Source organism: Benincasa hispida, chromosome 1 (genome assembly GCF_009727055.1).
Source record: "Benincasa hispida cultivar B227 chromosome 1, ASM972705v1, whole genome shotgun sequence".
Classification (NCBI taxonomy): Eukaryota; Viridiplantae; Streptophyta; class Magnoliopsida; order Cucurbitales; family Cucurbitaceae; genus Benincasa; species Benincasa hispida.
The window spans coordinates 90,904,368-90,923,844 of record NC_052349.1 but is presented as its reverse complement, the minus strand read 5'-3'; the positions used below and the strand labels follow the sequence as shown (position 1 = coordinate 90,923,844).

Here is a 19,477-nt window from a genome sequence, read left to right as displayed (position 1 = left end):
GAGAAAATCATCTGTCAATCGTCGGTGGTGGTGCAACCGTCAGCCTTCGAGAGACTAGGTGCTGTTCCAAAGGAGAGCGAAGAAAAAACCCATGCTCTTATTTTTGATCGCCTAAAGTACGAGAGGGTTGAAGATCCCCTCGACCAATATGTCCCTAGTAAGACAAGGAGGAAGGGAAAAGCCTATGCTAATGCCCCCCAAATGACTATAAAAAAGAGGGGGCTGATACCTCGAGCATCCATCTGGCGACGAATCAACCTTAAAAATGCTGAAGGGTCATCAGACCAGAAGCCATCAAGAGAGGCAAGAAGTGATGGAGAAATCCATAGTACCATCCCCTCACGCATGAAGAGAATGACCTTCGTTACTCTAAACACAAGTGAGGGCTCGCTCAAAGTAATGAGGTACAACGTCGTTTTCACCAATTCTCAGAATGGAAATTTAGAACAGGAGAAAGGCGAAACTTCGTGCCACCACATCACCATCACCTAAGAATTCAAAGAAGGTGTGATCGTAGAGGAAGTGGAGGACACCCTGCAAGGTCTAGAGGACGGTGGTCAATCCACGGTGGACGAGCTAAAAGAGGTGAATCTAGGCACTGTAGAAGAACCATGTCCGACTTTCATTAGTGCGTCCCTCTCGGAAGGGGAAGAGGACGAATACATGAGTTTGCTCACCGAATACAGGGATGTTTTCGCCTGGTCATACAAAGAGATGCCGGGACTAGATCCAAAAGTAGCAGTCCACCATCTCGTGATTAAACAGGGGTGTCGACCCGTTAAGCAGGCTCAACGATGCTTTCGACCAGAACTTATCCCCCAGATTGAGGTTGAGGTCAATAATTTGATTGAGGTTGAGTTCATTCGCGAAGTTAAATATCCAACATGGATAGCCAATATTGTCCCTGTTAGAAAAAATAATGGACAACTTCGTGTCTGCATAGATTTTCATGACCTAAACAACGCATGCCGTAAAAATGATTTTCCATTGCCCATCACATAGATCATGGTCGATGCGACAATGGGACATGAGGCCTTATCCTTCATGGACGGATCTTTCGGGAATAACTAGATACGAATGGCCCTCGCAGACGAGGAAATGACGGCATTTCGAACCCCAAAAGGGATATATTGCTACAAGGTAATGCCCTTCGGTTTGAAGAACGCCGAGCTACTTATCAATGTGCCATGCAGAAGGTGTTTGATGATATCTTGCAAAAACACGTGGAGTGCTATGTGGATGACTTTGTGGTCAAGACCAAGCGACAACAGGGCCATTTGAAAGATCTAAGAACCATGTTCGATCGCCTGCAAAAGTACCAATTAAAGATGAACCCCCTCAAATGCGCGTTTGGCGTGACTTCAGGAAAGTTTCTGGGCTTTGTTGTGAGACATCGAGGGATAGAGATAGACCAATCCAAGATCGATGCCATCCAGAAGATGCCAAGACCAAGGAATCTACATAAGTTGAGAAGTTTGCAGGGATGTCTGGCCTACATTTGAAGGTTTATTTCTAACCTGGCAGGCGGTGTCAACCCTTTCAATGACTGATGAGAAAGGGAGAGAAATTCGAATGGGATGAGGCCTGCCAGAATGCTTTTGATAACATAAAGAGATACCTGATCAGCCCTTCTATCTTATAAAGAGGTACCTGATCAGCCCTCCTATCTTAGGAGCCCCAGTAGTGGACAAGCCATTGATACTGTACATTGCAGTGCAAGAAAGATCACTGGGGGCACTATTGGCACAAGAAAGAGAAAAGGGAAAAGAACGCGCTCTCTATTACTTGAGTAGGACCCTGAATGAAGCCAAGATCAATTATTCCCCTATAGAGAAGACATGCCTTGCGCTCTTCTTTGCCATAGATAAGTTGAGGCACTACATGCAGGCCGTCACGGTCCATTTAATTGTGAAAGCCGATCCCATCAAGTATGTTCTGTCTAGGCCGATCGTCTCGGGACGTTTAGCTAAGTAGGAAATCATGCTTTAATAGTACGACATTGTTTATGTATCGCAAAGGGGAGTTAAAGGGCAGACATTAGCCAACTTTCTGGCAGATCACCCAGTTCCATTGGATTGGGAGTTAAGTGAAGACTTGCTCGATGACGAAGTTCTCTTCACAGAAACCTCAGGGCTGTGGGTCATGTTCTTTAACGGTGTGACACGGAAAAGCTGTGCGGAGGCAGATATCATCCTCATTTCACCAGAAAAGCACATGTTGCCTTATAGCTTCGCACTTTCCGAGTTATGCTAAAAAATGTCGTTGAATACTAAGCCTTGATAATTGGTCTCCAAATGGCCTTAGAGATTGGAGTAGCTTGTATAGAGATCTTCGGTGACTCAAAGTTGATAATCAATAAACTCTTATGCCAGTACGAGGTAAAGCATGACGACTTGAAACCCTACTTCACTTATGCTCGCCAGTTGATGGAAAAGTTCGAAAGCGTGACATTGGAACATGTCCCGAGGACGGAGAATAAGAAAGCAGATGCCTTGGCAGACCTAGCCATTGCCTTGACGGTCCTGGATAATGTGCCCCTTAATATATCGCTTTGGCGGAGATGGGTCGTGCCTCCGATCGGGACTGCATATGGGGAAACGAATGTGATATCAATTTACTTAACCGACAAGGAAGATTGGCGGCAGCTCATCATAGATTACCTTGAGCATGGAAGGCTCCCGACTGATCCTCGCCATAAAATAAAGTTTCGAAAGAGGGCCACACATTTCATTTACTACAAAGGGGTCTTATACTGTTGGTCCCTTGAAGGACTTTTCCTTCGATGCCTCAGTAAAGAAGAGCCAGCGAAGGCTTTGGAGGAAGCACACTCAGGCGTATGCGGTGCGTATCAAGCTGGACCAAAGCTACAATTCCACCTAAAAAGAATGGGTTACTATTGGCCGGGAATAATCCAAGACTCGATGGATTATGCAAAGAAGTGTGAAGCCTGTCAATATCATGCGAATTTCATTCATCAACCGCTCGAGCCTCTGCATCCGACCATAGCCTTGTGGCCTTTCGAAGTATGAGGGCTTGATCTGGTAGGACCTATAACACCTAAGTCGTCAACAGGGCACTCCTACATCCTCACAACCACTGACTACTTTTCAAGATGGACTGAGGCTGTCGCTTTAAAGGAAGCTAATAAAGAAAATGTGGTAGATTTTATTCACATTCATATCATTTATCGGTACGATATTCCCCATCAGATCATGACAGATAATGGGAGACAATTCTCCAACAGTTTAATGGACAGGTTGTGTGAAAAATTCAAATTCAAACAGTACAAGTCATCCATATATAATGTCACCGCAAATGGGTTGGCTGAGGCATTTAACAAGACATTGTGAAACTTGCTGAAGAAAATTGTTTCCAAGTCGAAGATAGATTGGCAGAAGAAAATCGGTGAAGCGTTGTGGGCTTATGGCACCACTCACTATACCCCTACAGGAGTCACCCCGTACTCTCTTGTTTATAGGGTAGAAGTTGTCCTTCCTTTGGAAAGAGAAATTCCATCGCTAAGAATGGCTAACTATAGAGGACAACATCAAACTGTGGCTTTAAGAGTTGGAAGCATTAGATGAAAAACGATTAGAAGCTCAACAAGCATTGGAATGTTACCGGGCGCGAATGTATAAAGCCTTCGATAAGCATGTAAAGCCTCAGTTCTTTCAAGTTGGTGATCTAGTGCTTGGTGTAAGAAGACCAATTATCACGACAAGACATGTGAGGAATAAGTTTACACCTAAATGGGATGGGCCCTTCGTTGTCAAAGAAGTCTACACAAACGGAGCGTACAAGATAGTTGATCAAGATGGGCTAAGAATTGGCCCAATCTACGACAAGTTTCTCAAGAAGTTTTACCCTTAACCAAAAAAAAAAAAAAAACACCTTTGTACGAACTACGTTACGACTTGATCCCTGTCATTATAAAGAGTACATAGGCAACTTAAAGAAATTTAAGTTCAATTGCGCATAAAAAAAATTCTTTTTGAACTATGTTATGACTTGATCCCTATCATTATAAAGGGTACGTAGGCAGCTTAAAAGAATTTAAGTTCAGTCACATGATAAAAAAAATATATATGTGCATGTACATGAGTCCAATGAGAGATAAACAAATAGGAGAAGCGGAAATTTAAAAGAGGCTACAAGACGCCAGAAAGCATCGCTGAGGAAATAATAAAAAAAAAAAACTTTCATATAAGAGACTTCAATGCTACAATAGTCGACTCTAGTAGTAAAAAAAAACTCCAAGGCCACTGCCTACTGAGGTAGGCCTAGTCCAATAGGACAAACAACGTCAAGTCAGGGTACCCAGTTGTAGCTCCCTAGCTCCTGCTGCATGGCTTCTAACACATGACGTAGGGCATCTAAAGCTTTGACGTTCTATGTCAGAAAGGATTGGGGTGTCTCGATCTCGTTATACCCATGACATCTCCGAGATCTCAAGCTTATGCTGAGTCAAGAAGGCTTTCGCTCTCGAAACCAGCCACGCATATTTCGATCCGTTCGGCCTCTGATGGCTTCCAACTTGGCTAACAGTTTCTCTCTCTTCTTGTAAGGCCCGAGAGTCGCGTTCAAGGAGCGCCTTTCGTTTAGTAAAAGCACTAACTTCTCATCGTATTGACTTTCTCCAGATCAGACTTTTCCTCCTCCAAACCGTTGCTTCTAACTTATCTGAGTCAACTGAGAGGAATAGGATAACTGGAACTGATTATACTTCTCCATTTTTCAGAAGTACTCATCTACAAGTTTTTTGAGAGGAGGGAGGTTGGCACCATAAATGTAGGAAATGGCTCGAAATATCTCATGCGTTTCTTTCTTCTTAGACTAAGACTTTCTCGAAAGGAGTACGCATGATCTTCTTGTGCATAACTTCTCCACATGGTCGAGCTGTATGGCGTCGAATGTCGAAAACACAAGTGGCAGCACAGGATTCAGAAATCTCGGAATGATCAGAGGTGGTGCCCTATTTGCTTGCCTCGAGTGCTCACTGTTGCTGTGGACTTGCTAAGACCCTCGACGCTTCTCCGGGTTGGAGAAACCTTCTTGCCGCAAGCACCAAGGGGCAACTAGTTTCCTTGGCTACTAAATTTGACGTTTCGATGTTCCGACAACCATCGCCTCCTAGTATAAGAGATGTCTCCGGGGATAGCACGTGCTTGACAGAACTTTGGCACGGGATCCACTGCAGCGCTTCAGAGGTACGAACTCCTCAACGATTGAGTCAACGACAAAAAGGCCCACTAAATTCTTCGCTTCATGAGTGTTCAAGTCCTTGGAAAAATAGGTTCAGAGGCGACTACAAAAAAAGGAGAACTAAATGTAAACCATACAGAAATAATAATAATAAAAATGACGTTACCAGTGAGTTGAGAGCGTTAGAAGACCACGGGATCATTCTGAGCCCGCTCAAAAAAATTGGCATCCGATGTCCTGTTTTTTTAGAGCATCGCTTCCAATAATGGTCGTCGATAATAAAAAAAAAACTTTCTCAATAAGAGACTTCAATGTCTACAATAGTCGACTCTATAGTAAAAAAAAACTCCAAGGCCACTGCCTAACTGAGTAGGCCTAGTCCAATAGGACAAAAATACGTCAAGTCAGGGTACCCAGTTGTAGCTCCCTAGCTCCTGCTGCATGGCTTCTAACACATGACGTAGGGCATCCAAAGCTTTGACGTCTATGTCAGAAAGGATTGGGGTGGTCTCGATCTCGTTTATCACCCATCACATCTCCGAGATCTCAAGCTTATGCTGAGTCAAAAGGCTTTCGCTCTCGGAAACCAGCCGCGATATTTCGATCCGTTCGGCCCTGATGGCTTCCAACTTGGCTAACAGTTTCTCTTCTTCTTGTAAGGCCCGAGAGTCGCGTTCAAGGAGCGCCTTTCGTTTAGTAAAAGCACTACTCTCATCGTATAGTATCTTCTCCAGATCAGACTTTTCCTCCTCCAAACGTTGCTTCTTACTTATCTGAGTCAACTGAGAGGAATAGGATAACTGGAACTGATTATACTTCTCCACATTTCAGAAGTACTCATCTACAAGTTTTTTGAGAGGAGGGAGGTTGGCACCATAAATGTAGGAAATGGCTCGAAATATCTCATGCGTTTCTTTCTCTAGACTAAGAACTTTCTCGAAAGGAGTACGCATGATCTTCTTGTGCATAATCTCCCACATGGTCGAGACTGTATGGCGTCGGATGTCGAAAACCATAGTGGCAGCACAGGATTCAGAAATCTCGGGAATGATCAAAGGTGGTGCCCTATTTGCTTGCCTCGAGTGCTCACTGTTGCTTGGACTTGCTAAGACCCTCGACGCTTCTCCGGGTTGGAGAAACCTTCTTGCCGCAAGCACCAAGGGGCAACTAGTTTCCTTGGCTACTAAATTTGACGTTTCGATGTTCCTGACAACCATCGCCTCCTTAGTATAAGGGATGTCTCCGGGGATAGCACGTGCTTGACAGGACTTTGGCACGGGATCCACTGGCAGCGCTTCAGAGGTACGAACTCCCTCAACGATTGAGTCAACGACAAAAAGGCCCACTAAAGATTCTTCGCTTCATGATGCTTCAAGTCCTTGGAAAAATAGGTTCAGAGGCGACTACAAAAAAAGGAGACTAAATGTAAACCATACAGAAATAATAATAATAAAAAAATGATGTACCAGTGAGTTGAGAGCGTTAGAAGCCACGGGATCATTCTGAGCCCGCTCAAAAAAATTGGCATCCGATGTCCTGTGTTTTTTAGAGCATCGCTTCCAATAATGGTCGTCGATACTGCTTCGACTGTCCTTCTCAATCGGTTTGAAAGCGTTTTTTTGTGTAATTGCTGCCGCTCCCTCAATCAGGCAAAGCTGCTTCCCTCCATGGTTGATTCCTTTACCTTCGGGTAGTCTTGGTGGCGCTGGGGGAGGGATAACACTGGTCATTAATAGATAACATTTCTCTTCGAAGTAGTTCCCATGCTTCGTTAACCACCAATCCTTGAATTGCGGGGTAACATGGGTATGTGGATCCAATGTACGGGCCGACAGGAATACCTGAGACGAGGGCTTACGTCTCATACACACTGTCGAGTAATATAAAACGTTCTTCGGCGTAAGGGCGAGAGGTATTCCCCCTATATCATTCGAAATGTCCTGATGCAAGGTAAATTGACGGCCGAAGCGAAAGGGACTATACGACTCTATAATTTGGACATCCCTACATTGAGAGGATAAGTAACCTGATCGCATGTTGGAAAAATAACTGGACTTCAGGAAAGGTAGTTCTCTATTATCAGTTAGGCATTCATGCCTGCTTCTGTTGTGAATGCTTGCATGCCACTGAATACTTGCAGCGCTATGGATCCATTCCCGTGCCTCGTACTCGTCGAAGTAAATCGAGTCACCTTCGTCAGAAAAGTGGGCCATCTTGGGACCTCGAACATCTACAGGAATGGGGTAATGTGTGTCGAAGTAATAGGCCGGCCAACCATGGACATAATGCATGGGGAAGTAAAAGTCCATATGCCTGATGGGGTTCGAAGCCTCTACTATCAACCCTAGGCCGTGATAGATGTTGGCCAGGATTGAAACAGCGAGACTATAAATAGTTCCGTGAGCCATCAAGCAAGCCATTCTAAAGACCCCAGGGCGAAGATAACCTCCCTTCTGGGAAATACAAAAAGTCATAACCAGCAGGATAGAAAAGCGGCCAGATAGGTCTTGTTCTTCAACTCGTCTCCTACCTCTAGCTCCATGAATAGCATGTCTCCCTGCTCAACCAATCTCGAAATGCGATCTACGTACCATCAGGATTTTGCATGGACCGGGACCAAAAGGCTTTCTTTTGCTTTTGTGTAACAGGCTTGTCATATTTACGAGCCCCCAGGAACAAAAAAGAGATCCATGAGCTGATAGACACTGAGGAGTCATGCTTCATGGGAGTCATGCGATTTTCTCTCTGCAAGCACACTATCAAAAAATATGCCCGAAAGAGGTGTTCGCACGTTTTTGGCTTTTCTTTGTCACGGTGACTAGTTAGCTCTTTGAAGGAATAAATCACTTCTTGTCACGGTGACTAGTTAGCTCTTTGAAGGAATAAATCACTTCTTTGTAAAAGCTTCCTTTGATCGGAAGGCCCCTAAACAACCAAAGGTCCCATAAGGAAATTGACGCTTCGCCCGCCGCAGTATGAAAAGTGTTGGTTAAAGGGCACCAGGCTTCACAGAAAGCTCAAACCATGTCATAATTGTGATCATATATGTACAGAGAGGCCATCACTGCGCCAAGAAAATTAATTTCATGAAGGAATCGCTTGTTTCAACCTACTACAACCTCAAGCCACTCCCAGTAACAGTTAACGAAGCCGAATTCTCTAGGGACTTTTGTCACAACGGTCTAGCGAAACTGACCCTCAATCATGCGACGTCCGAGAGTTAGCACTCAATCTGGGTTACGGGTTTCCTCATGAATAGAAGATCGCAGGATTCATTCACGCACTCCTCGGGTCAAGGGTACTTCCTTCGATAATTTGGAAAGGATCAAGTTGTCATTTAAACTTGGCCAGTGATTAGTGAAAGAACTGGCTAATGATTTTTGCACAGGAAGGTTGAGTCCTTCCTTCATGGGCTGACTTCGATTTTCAAGAATCATGAGATGCCTCTCATCAGATGAGACATGCTCGGTGAAGTAAACCATTGTTTTGCGAAAAAAAAAGGGTCACAAGGGAATGAGTGTCAACCATAGGGTTCAAAAAACAAAGAAAAAAAAATCAAATTATCCTTAGGCGATCGGGATGCTGCCATGACGATCAGGATGTACGAACGGTGCCACAAGAAAAACCTTATTGGGATCCTCTCTAGGGTAATACCATGTGAGAGTGATAATGGGAAGAAATGCACGTTATTACAGTGCAAAAATATAAAACAATGAAGGATTGCGACGGTAAAAATATATAAAATTGCATAAAAAATCATTAAGTTTATTACATTGCGATCACATGCATCCATCACATTAAAAACAACTAACCTATGTATTTTGTGCAGAAAATGCGTTGGCGCAAGACAGAATTGGGATCCAAAGAAATTAACGTCCGAGCGTATTAAGAGATTGCGACCGTAAGGCTATGTTATCGTTTGCATTCGCAAAAATTTGCTCAAGAAGGTGGCTGTATAGAGCCGGCGCATCAAGGTGAAAGCTTAATAAATCACGATGGGACAGAAAGTTGATGACAGTCGATTCCAAATTAAGTTGACAAGACATTAATGACACTGTAGCAAGTACACTCAACTTTTCAGTGACAATTATTCGACGCATCAGACAAAAAATTAATGACATCCCATCAGTGCAATCATTTGACAGGAAAAGCTTTTCACCTTGAAGCTCTATAAATACCGAAGGCCACCTTCATTGAAGGTGCTCGATTTTTTCATTCCAGCTGAGCCATATAGAAGATAGTTAGCCTTTGTTCTTAGTTTCCTTATACGTAGAAGGCAGAAGCGAGAGAAGGAAAATGACGTTGGAAGATCGTCCTGGTCAGCTCGAGAGAGTGCCAGGGAGCGTGGAAAACAGAGAGAGGGTCGACTCTTGCGAGAGCAAGAATATCTTTTGAGTAGAGTAGAGAAGAACAGTGTAAAAGACTTGAGAAGCAAGAAATTGCTACTAGGCTCTTTATCTTTATTTCACATTGTCATTCTGTATTTCGATTTCATATATAGAATGGAACTTACATTTCTACATCTGTTCACTCTCTTTACAATTTGCATGAGTAACTAAACTTTCGAATGGGTTGAGAGGTACTTATTTAGCATGACCTAGGATCTTCATTGCATGCGATCATCTTGTCTTATGTTGCGTCCATCACCCCTTTAGAGCTACTCGAGAGAGAGTCTAAAGAAAGAACCTAAGACTTGAGAGAGCTAGGTTAGAATCTAGACTTGAGAATGTAAGATTAGATCTGCATAAGCAAGAGGTAGAGACTTAGAGATAAGCTCTGTTTGCCAACATGCATCGCATGCACCCTAGAGATAGGTTATGGTAGTATGTGGTCGCCTTGTGTATGTGTGTGTCATTCGTCATCGCATAGACAAGAATAGAGGCTTAGATGTAAGTCTTATAGATATCATCGCATACATCGCATGTGTTCTAAAACTAAAAGCCATAACATTTGCATTGAGAGATGACTTACTATTGTATGTATGTAGCATGATCGCTGATAACTTATAGAAATACAAGTTAGTTATACCATCTTATTTAGAATATGCGGGAAAAAGAAGGAAAAAGTTGCGTCGAACGTATAGAAATTGGCCTAGAAACGCAAAAGTTGTAAAGTGTCGGAAACACACCCGCTAACCCCATTGCGATGGCAAAATAGAATGTCCAAGTCTTTGTTTTGCAGGAAACAGGTCACCACATGCCGACGTTGGCTCGGAGAAAAAAAAGCAACGCATTTGCACCAAATGCGATTATCAATCATGTACGAAAAAGAGCAAACAATTGCACCGAATGCGGCGATCGATAATGGATAAAAAGATCAACGCATTTGCACCGCATACGGCGATCGATCATAGATGAAAGAGAGCGACGCATTTGTGGGGATTTTTGAAATTGTACAGCTTTTCTGTTGCACAATCTGACAATATTGAATGTGGAGCAGAGCGGACGTTTCCACCAAGCCATGGCAAGAAAAATCAGCTTTTCAGAGCGGGACCACCGACGATGGACGTGGCAAGGTCTATAAATAGCTATATCGATTCCAAAGAAAGTAGGCTGGTTTGAAGAGACAACTAGAGAAAATCTAGGAGACGAGAATGTACAAGACCGAAAGGGAAGTCTCGGGAGCCAGAACTTCATCCACAAGCCCGAAGAGAAGCTTTGTGCAAAGATCAATTTTACCTGGGAAACCAGCTTGAGAAGGAAGTTTTCCACCACACTCCTCCTACACGCTGGCAAGCAAATCGTCTCCGATCGGGATCCGTTTCAAGACATTGACACGCTTTCCTTATTTTTTCTTACCTTCTATTTATCAACTATTGTTCATTTCTAATCCTTCATTCATTCATCTGTAACAAACGCTTTATTGTTATCTCTTAATATCATTATCATATTCATTGTCATTTCTCTGTTCACCACCATACATCCATCTTCCACTTCTCTCACTATGTGTAACTAATTCCCCAGGGTGAGGGGGAAGGATTAAGCGAGTAAGTTAATCCATGTTGAAGAAATTAGCTAAGTTTAGCCAACGCATGCTCAACGACATCTTCACCTTTGAAAGCAGAAGTGAAGATATTAATCCACCTTTCGAAAGAAGGTTGGAAGAATGCGCTAACTAAAGTAAGAAGTATTCACAGAGATAGAAACAACCTTGCGTTTGCAACATTCATCCCTGATTCTCCATAGAGATATGGGAACGCGGATGATCACTGAGAGGTGTAAGCCAAGGGAAAGCGGAACCTTAGTTGCATCCTCAACGACGAACTTACGATGTCTTTTCTCCCAACCCATTCTCTTTCTGACACATTTCACAAGACTTACTACCGCATTCCATCAGATACTTGCCATCTTCACAGTCAACCAATTATTTGTTAATTTATTTGTCGCCGCATTTTATTTTGTTACCGCATTTTATTTTGTCACCGCATTTTTTTTATCATCGCGTTTTATTTTATCATCGCATTTTATTTTGTCATCGCATTTTACTTTTATCACTGCATTTTATTTTGTCATTGCATTTTACTTTTTCAAATACAATCCATTATTATTTTGTTTTCGGTCGCATATATCACATTAGTATCACATTGATCATCGCAATCCCCATGTTCGACCTCAGATCACTCTAAAGAACTTGCGTTGGAATTATACTTGGTTCCAGCGCAAGAAAACTTGTGACATGCGCATACTACATGAACGCATACTACCAATGCATATCAGGAACATCACATACATTACTTTAAAACGTAGTGTCATATTTATTATCAAGAAGTGTGATTCATCACTGCATATACATCATCATCCACACGTCAATCCCTCATCAATTCATTTCCCATCTTTGCGGCGGCATTGCATTGCATTACGTATTACATTCTGTACACCACATACAAAATTTATTCAACAATCGCATAACATGAACGCAATCTTAGAAAGTGTTAGTTAAATCGTTTCTCAACCCGTTCCCTCGCATAATCATCGCATCTTTCGTACTATTAACTCTTTTCTCAACTCCGCTGATAAACTTTATACTTCAAACAACATACCAACCAACGCATTGTTTTATTTGTCATCGCAAAGAGATCTAAAATTACCATCGCATACTGTTTCCTTAGTCTCTGTGTTCGACTCTGGGCTTACCAGGTAACTCAGTAGGGTTTATACTTGGATCTTGCTGAGAAAACTTGCATGCACAATGCATATTCCACCATCACATTCTACACCATTATTTCATCGCATTAACAACATGCATCAAGTTGTTGGCGCTGTTGCCAGGGACTACGGCAATACATTGTGCTAACAGTAACTTTTTGATTTTCTTTGTAGACTCTCCGTCTCTGTGCACTGCTTCTCCTTAGGTAAGGGAAGAAGCGAGCGTCGTATGAACTAAGGACAAAATCCTGAGTCTAATTATGACCCAGAGATTGAGAGAACTTTCCAAAGAAGAAGAGACAGCCGCCAATAACAACAACAAGAGAAAGATCCAAACATGGCGGAACAACCAGAGAATGGAGCACCAAATGAAAATAATATCATGGCGAATCTCATCCTATTGGCGAACGACCGCAATAGGCTCATCCGGGACTATGTGTTGCCCAACCTCTATGATTTCTCACCAAGAATCATGAGGCTAGCTCTTGACGGATCGAGGTTCGAAATGAAATCGGTGATGCTGCAGATGATTCAAACTATCGGACAGTTTGGCAGTAGGTGTGGCGAGGATCCGTACGCCCACCTCTAGAGTTTCATTGAGATCTGTAACACGTTTGTGTTCCCAAACATCTCCGCTGAGGAGATTCAATTAACATTGTTCCCATCGTTGTGTGACCAGGCACGAAAATGGGTTTATTCTCTCAAACCAGGGGAGATTATATCATGGGAACAAGTAGTTGAGATGAAGTACTTGCCTCCGAAGGAGAATGCCAGAAGGAGGAAGCTGATTACCAAGTTTGAACAGGATATTGACGAATCACTCAGTGACGCCTGGGCGAGGTTTAAGAGGCTGGTAAGAGATTGCCCGCATAACGGCTTACCAGATTGTTTACAGATGGAGATTTTCTACCACGAATTGAACCCTGCATTGCAGACGGCTACCAATGTGGCAACAGTTGGTGATCTGCTTGATAAGACATATGACGAGGCGAAAATATACTTGATCGCAAAAATCATGAAGACTGGAGAGAAAGCGATCAACAATTGAGGATCAAATATAATGACGCAAATAATGGGGCCATCACATCCCTACAAACCCAAATGAGCGCGATGATGAACCTAATACAAGGCATCACAATTAATAGCATGGGAACGCAAAAAGGGCAGGTCAATGCAATTGCTGAAACGACCACGAGTTATGTCATCTGCGGAGAAGCATATCCGATTGAAGAATGCCCAAGGAATCTGCAGTTAGTATGCTTTATAAAGAATAACCCTTTCTCTGATACGTATAACCCTAGGTGAAGGAACCACCCTAACTTTACATGGAAAAATCAATAACAAAATTTTCAATCAGTGGCGCAAAATGCTACCAGAATTTTTCTCGCGAACCAACGGTCAACCACAAAATCAAACCAGCAGTTTCAGGCACTGCAATCTTCATCTTTAAAGAGCTTGCTGAAGCAGTATATTGAGAAGAATGAATTAGTACTTTAGAATCAAGTGATGTCCATCTGAAATCTTGAAATTCAAATAGGATAGATTGCGGGCGAACTAAAAAATAGACCATAAGGAGCGTTTCCGAGCTCAACTGAGCTCTCTCACAACTCTGAGGGTACGGGAAAGAAACAATGCCTAGCAGTCTCCTTGCTAAGCGAAAAAATGACAGTAGAAGTAGAGGAAGAACCCATCACGACCATCTCGAATGAGGTAAAGGCCAAGAACCTGTTGACATATGATGTAGAAGAGACCGAGAAGATGAACCCAGAAGTTGCGCCCATATATAAGCCTCTAGAATACGAGATCAAAGAAGTACAACTACCATCATTCCTGCAAAAATTGTAAAAGAAACAGAATGATGAAGAAAAGATCGCTGCAATGGCAGTAACGTAAGGGGTGCATACTATGGTCCCACCAAAAATGTGCAACCCAGGAAGCTTCACGATACCCTGCTCAATTGGAGGGACCTACATTGGTCAAGCACTATGCGATCTTGGGGTGAATATAAACTTAATGCCGCTATCAATCTTCAAACGGTTGAATATGGGCAGACTAACGCACACGAGGAGACTCTCCTGCTTGCGGACAGATCCGGAATACATCCCCAAGGAGAGTTGAAAGATGCCGCAGTCTCAATTGACAAATTCATCTGACCGGCAGACTTCATCATTCTAGACTATAAAGCCGACGAAGATGCCCCCATCATATTAGGACGACCTTTCCTCTCGACCGGTCGCGCTCAAATTGATGTGTGCAAGGGGGAGATCGTAATGAACGTCAATGAGGAAAAGCTCCGAATTGAGGCAATCAAGATCCCAGAAGATCGAGAAAAGAAGAGAAAGCCGCCTTGGACGTAAAAAGCCCTGCGTTACAATGCAACTCAAACTCAACAGGGACACAATTCTTTTGGAATATCCTTTTTCTTATCAATGATTCATGAACTTTCGTTACCCTTCTTTTATCTGTTATCGTATATTTGTCTTTTTACATAAAAAAAACATGCAATCGTGGTGAACGATCGTGGTAAACGATTTTGCTAACTCTGTTTTTTATTTGACTCTCTCAATGTTTTCTTTGCAACGATCGTGGTGAATGATTGCGAAGGAGCTACACGAAAGACGCAACTAGCTTATTCCGCCATCGTAATCGAAGAGAGCAGATCGCCGCAAAAGAAGGATGAGTTCACAAATAATGCGGGCGATAGAGCAAATTTGGGAGTTGTATCTTTCCTTGACCTTGTTTATTCCAAATTTTTCTTTATCGCATATCATTTTAACTTTGACAATCTTATCATCGTATCCTCTTTAGTCGGCGCAATCATTTAACATCGATTAATTTAGTAAGTCACCACATTATCTCCTTGCCAATTATGATTTCAATGATGAAACGCATGCTTCTATTTTTTTCGTATATACTAGAGTCAATTTAATTTTAGGACAGTCAACTCATGAAATACTTCTAGAAATTAGTGATCTTCCAGCTTTCTTTCAAACTGACTTTTTACGAAACTTCCTAAGAGCATCGCATGACTTCTTTCAATCTTTCAGCAATGAGGACATTGCTGCATTTAAATTTGGGGGTGCGATATTCATTTTCACCCTTTTTATTTTTAGGGTCTACAAAAAAAATCATAATGTTGCGATCAGATCCTACTCGTAGTTGGATGTCTGCATGACACACGTGGGGACAAGCCAAAACGTAGGTAGGAATCGTGATCAACGCATAAATAAAATGATCGCAACTCTGCTGGAAAATGGGCATAAGTTTAGACTAAGGAAAAGTGCCTTGCTCGTAGTTGGATGTCCGCATGACACACGTTGGGAGTGATAACTTGTAGAAATACAAGTTATTTATGCTGTTTTATTTAGATTATGGAAAAGTTACGTCGATAGTATAAGAATTAGCTTAGAAATGTGAAAATTATAAAGTGTCGCAAACACACCCATTAACCCCATTGCGATGGAGAAATGGAATGCCCAAGTCTTTTTTTTTTTTTTTTTTTGTAGGAAATAGGTCACCGCATGCGTTAATTGCCAAGGACAAAATGTACAACGCATCTACACAGCATGCACCAATCGATCTAGAACGAAAAATGATCAATGTAATTACAGTGCATGCGACGATCGATCATGGATTCAAGCGATCAACGCATTTCCACCGCATGCAGTAAATAAAACAACTACACCGCATGCGGCGATCGATCGAAGAGATGTGAAAGAGCAACGCATTCATAGGCGATTCTGACAAGTGTTTAACTTTTTTGTTGTACGAATCTGACAAATTGATCGTGGAGCAGAGAGGGACTTTCCATTACGCCATGACAGGAATTATCAAAATTACATAGTGGGACCACCAACACAGAAAGTCAAGGTCTATAAATAGCTTCCTCAAATTCATTGTTAAGGAGGCTGGTCCGAAGAGACATTACAGAGAAAATTTGAGAGAACGACGAGACAAAGCTGAAAGGTGAGTCTCTGAGCAAGAAATTCTTTCCATTCCCGAAGAAGAAGCTTTGTGCAAGAGGTCACTTCTACCTGGAAAGCAAGCCTGGGAGGGAAGCTTTCTACTCCATTTCATCCACACGTCGGTAAGCACAACATCTCCGATCGGGATCTATGTCAAGACATTGACACTATTTCCGTATTTGTTTCCATTCTTTCATTCAGCTACTGTGTTCATCTTTCTTTAATCTTTCATTCATAAATCATGCATCAAATACTGATCTTTAGATTTAAATATCATTATCATCATCATTATCATCTCTCTTTTCCTTTCTATACATTTATCATCCATTTTCTCCATCTTGTGTACTTAATCCTCTGGGTAAAAGGGAAGAATTAAGCGAGTGAGTTAATCCTTGTTAAAGTAATCCGGTGAGTTTAGCTAAAGCATGCTCGACGACATCTTCATTTGTGAGAGCAGAAGTGAAGATGTTATTCCGCCTATCGAGAGAAGGTTAGAAAAATGTGTTAACTAAAGCGAGAAGTATTTCCAGAGATGGAAACAACCTTGTGTTCATTACGTTCATCCCTGTTTCACCATAGACATATGGGAATGCGGCCGATCACTGAAAGGTGTAATCCAAGGGATAGCGCAACCTCAGTTGCGTCCTTAATGGGATTGACAAACTTGCGATGTCCTCTCCCTCAACCCATTCTTTTTCTGATTCATTCACAAGACTTGCCACTACATTCATTAGATTCTTTTGTACAACTTCACAGCCATTCCTCTTCCTGTATCATTAGTAGTTTAGTCATTTATTTTATCATCGCAATTTACTTTAACACAATTTATTTTCATCGTAATTTACTTTTCTGCACAAACCAACAATTCTTTATTCTTTATGATAAACCGGTCGCATTTACCACACTAGTATCGCGTCTAAACAACAACAATCCCCGTGTTCGACCTTAGGTCATTCTGATCAGTGCAAGGTCATATATAAAATATATATATATATGTGTGTGTGTGTGTGTGTGTCTAAAATATGTAAGGATAAAAATCATTTGAAAATACCCCAATTGAATTTTTTTATATGAAATAAATCATGCGATGCCTTAGAAACAAATAAAGTCTTTTTGAAGATTAAACTTGCGGTCCCTAAACTTTAGAAATATTTTAAGAAGAGACTCGAGTAAGAATTAAGGAGATTTTGTTACATAGGATTTGAATAAGGAAACCTTGAGAAATCTAGGAAAGTAGAAGGCGGTTGACTTTCTAAAGAAAATTTTTAGTCTATGCTTGAGGACAAGCATTGTTTTAAAATTAGGGGTGTGATAACGGGCAGAAATGCACGTTATTACAGCGCAAAAATATAAAATAATGAAGGATTGCGACGGTAAAAATATATAAAATTGTGTCCAAAAGTATTAAGTTTATAACATTGCGATCGCATGCGTCCATCGCATTAAAAACAACTAACTTATGTATTTTGTGTAGAAAATGCGTTGGCGCAAGGCGGAATTGCGATCCAAAGAAATTAACGTCCGAACGTATTAAGAGATTGCGACCATAAGGCTATGCGATCGTTTGTGTTCGCGAAAATCTACTCAAGAAGGTGGCCGCATAGAGTCGGCGCATCAAGGTGAAAGCTTAATAAATCACGATAGGATAGAAAGCTGATAACGGTCGATTTCTAATTAAGTTTACAAGCCATTAACGCCACTGTAGCAAGTACACTTAACTTTTCGGTGATAATTATTCGGCACATCAGACAGAGAATTATTGACATCCTATCAGTGCAATCATTTGAGAGAAAAAGCTCTTCACCTTGAAGCTCTATAAATACTGAAGGCCACCTTCATTGAAGGAGTTCAATTTTTTCATTCTAGTTGAGCCATATAGAAGATAGTTAGTCTTTGTTCTTAGTTTCATTATACGTAGAAGGCGGAAGCGAGAGAAGGGAAAAGACGTCGGAAGATCGTCCTGGTCAGCTTGAGAGAGTGCCAGGAAGCATGGAAAACAGAGAGAGAGTTGACTCTTGCAAGAGCAAGAATATCTTTTGAGCAGAGTAGAGAAGAACAATGTAAAAGCGTTGGGAAGCAAGAAATTGCTACCAGGCTTTTTATCTTTCACATTGTCATTCTGTATTTTGATTTCATATATAGAATGGAACTTGCATTTCTACATTTTTTCACTCTCTTTACAATACGCATGAGTAACTAAACTTTCGAATGGGTTGAGAGGTACTTAGCTAGCATGACCTAGGATCTTCATTGCATGCAATCATCGTCTTATGTTGCATCCATCACCCCTTTAGAGCTACTCGAGAGAGAGTCTAAAGAAAGAACCTAAGACTTGAGAGAGCTAGGTTTGAATCTAGACTTGAAAAAGTAAGATTAGATCTACATAAGCAAGAGATAGAAACTTAGAGATAAGCTTTGTTTGCCAACATGCATCGCATGCACCCTAGAAATTGGTTATGGTAGTATGCGGTCGCCTTGTGTATGTATGTGTCATTCGTCATTGTATAGACAAGAATAGAAGCTTAAATGTAAGTCCTATAGACATCATCGCATACATCGCATGCATTTTAAAACTAGAAGCCATAGCATTTGGATTGAGAGATGACTTGCTGTTGTATGTATGTAGCATGATCGCATAACATGAACACAATTTTAGGAAGTGTTAGCTAAATCCCTTCTCAACCCGTTCCCCCACACACTCATCGTATCTTTCATATTATTAACTTTTTTTTCAACTCCGTTGCATAAACTTTAGACTTCAAACAACATACCAACCAACACATTGTTTTATTTGTCACCACAAAGAGATTTAAAATTACCATTGCATACTGTTTCCTTAGTCCCTGTGTTCGACCCTGGGCTTACCAGGAAACTCAGTATGGTTTATACTTGGATCTTGCTGAGAAAACTTGCATGCACAATGCATATTCCACCATCACATTCTACACCATTATTTCATCGCATTAACAACATGCATCAGAGAGCTGTAAGACTTGGCGGGGCCTTGATAACTTGTAGAAATACAAGTTATTTTGGCTCTTAAGTTGAATAACCAAGGATTTTAATTATAAAATCTCCTCATTTTTAGAAGAAACGCATGAAATTACTCAAACATTAGCAAACTCATGCAAAAGAATATTTATTACTAAATACTACGACACTAAC

At 41.6% G+C, this 19,477-nt stretch overlaps 1 non-coding gene across 1 annotated transcript; it reads right to left on the bottom strand.

Annotated features, from left to right (window-relative positions):
* Positions 1–13,119: 13,119 nt before the first annotated feature.
* LOC120070402 lies at positions 13,120–13,226 on the bottom strand. The gene has a single exon (XR_005479896.1). It is a non-coding gene; the product is annotated as a small nucleolar RNA R71 (small nucleolar RNA).
* Between the last annotated feature and the right edge of the window lie 6,251 nt (positions 13,227–19,477).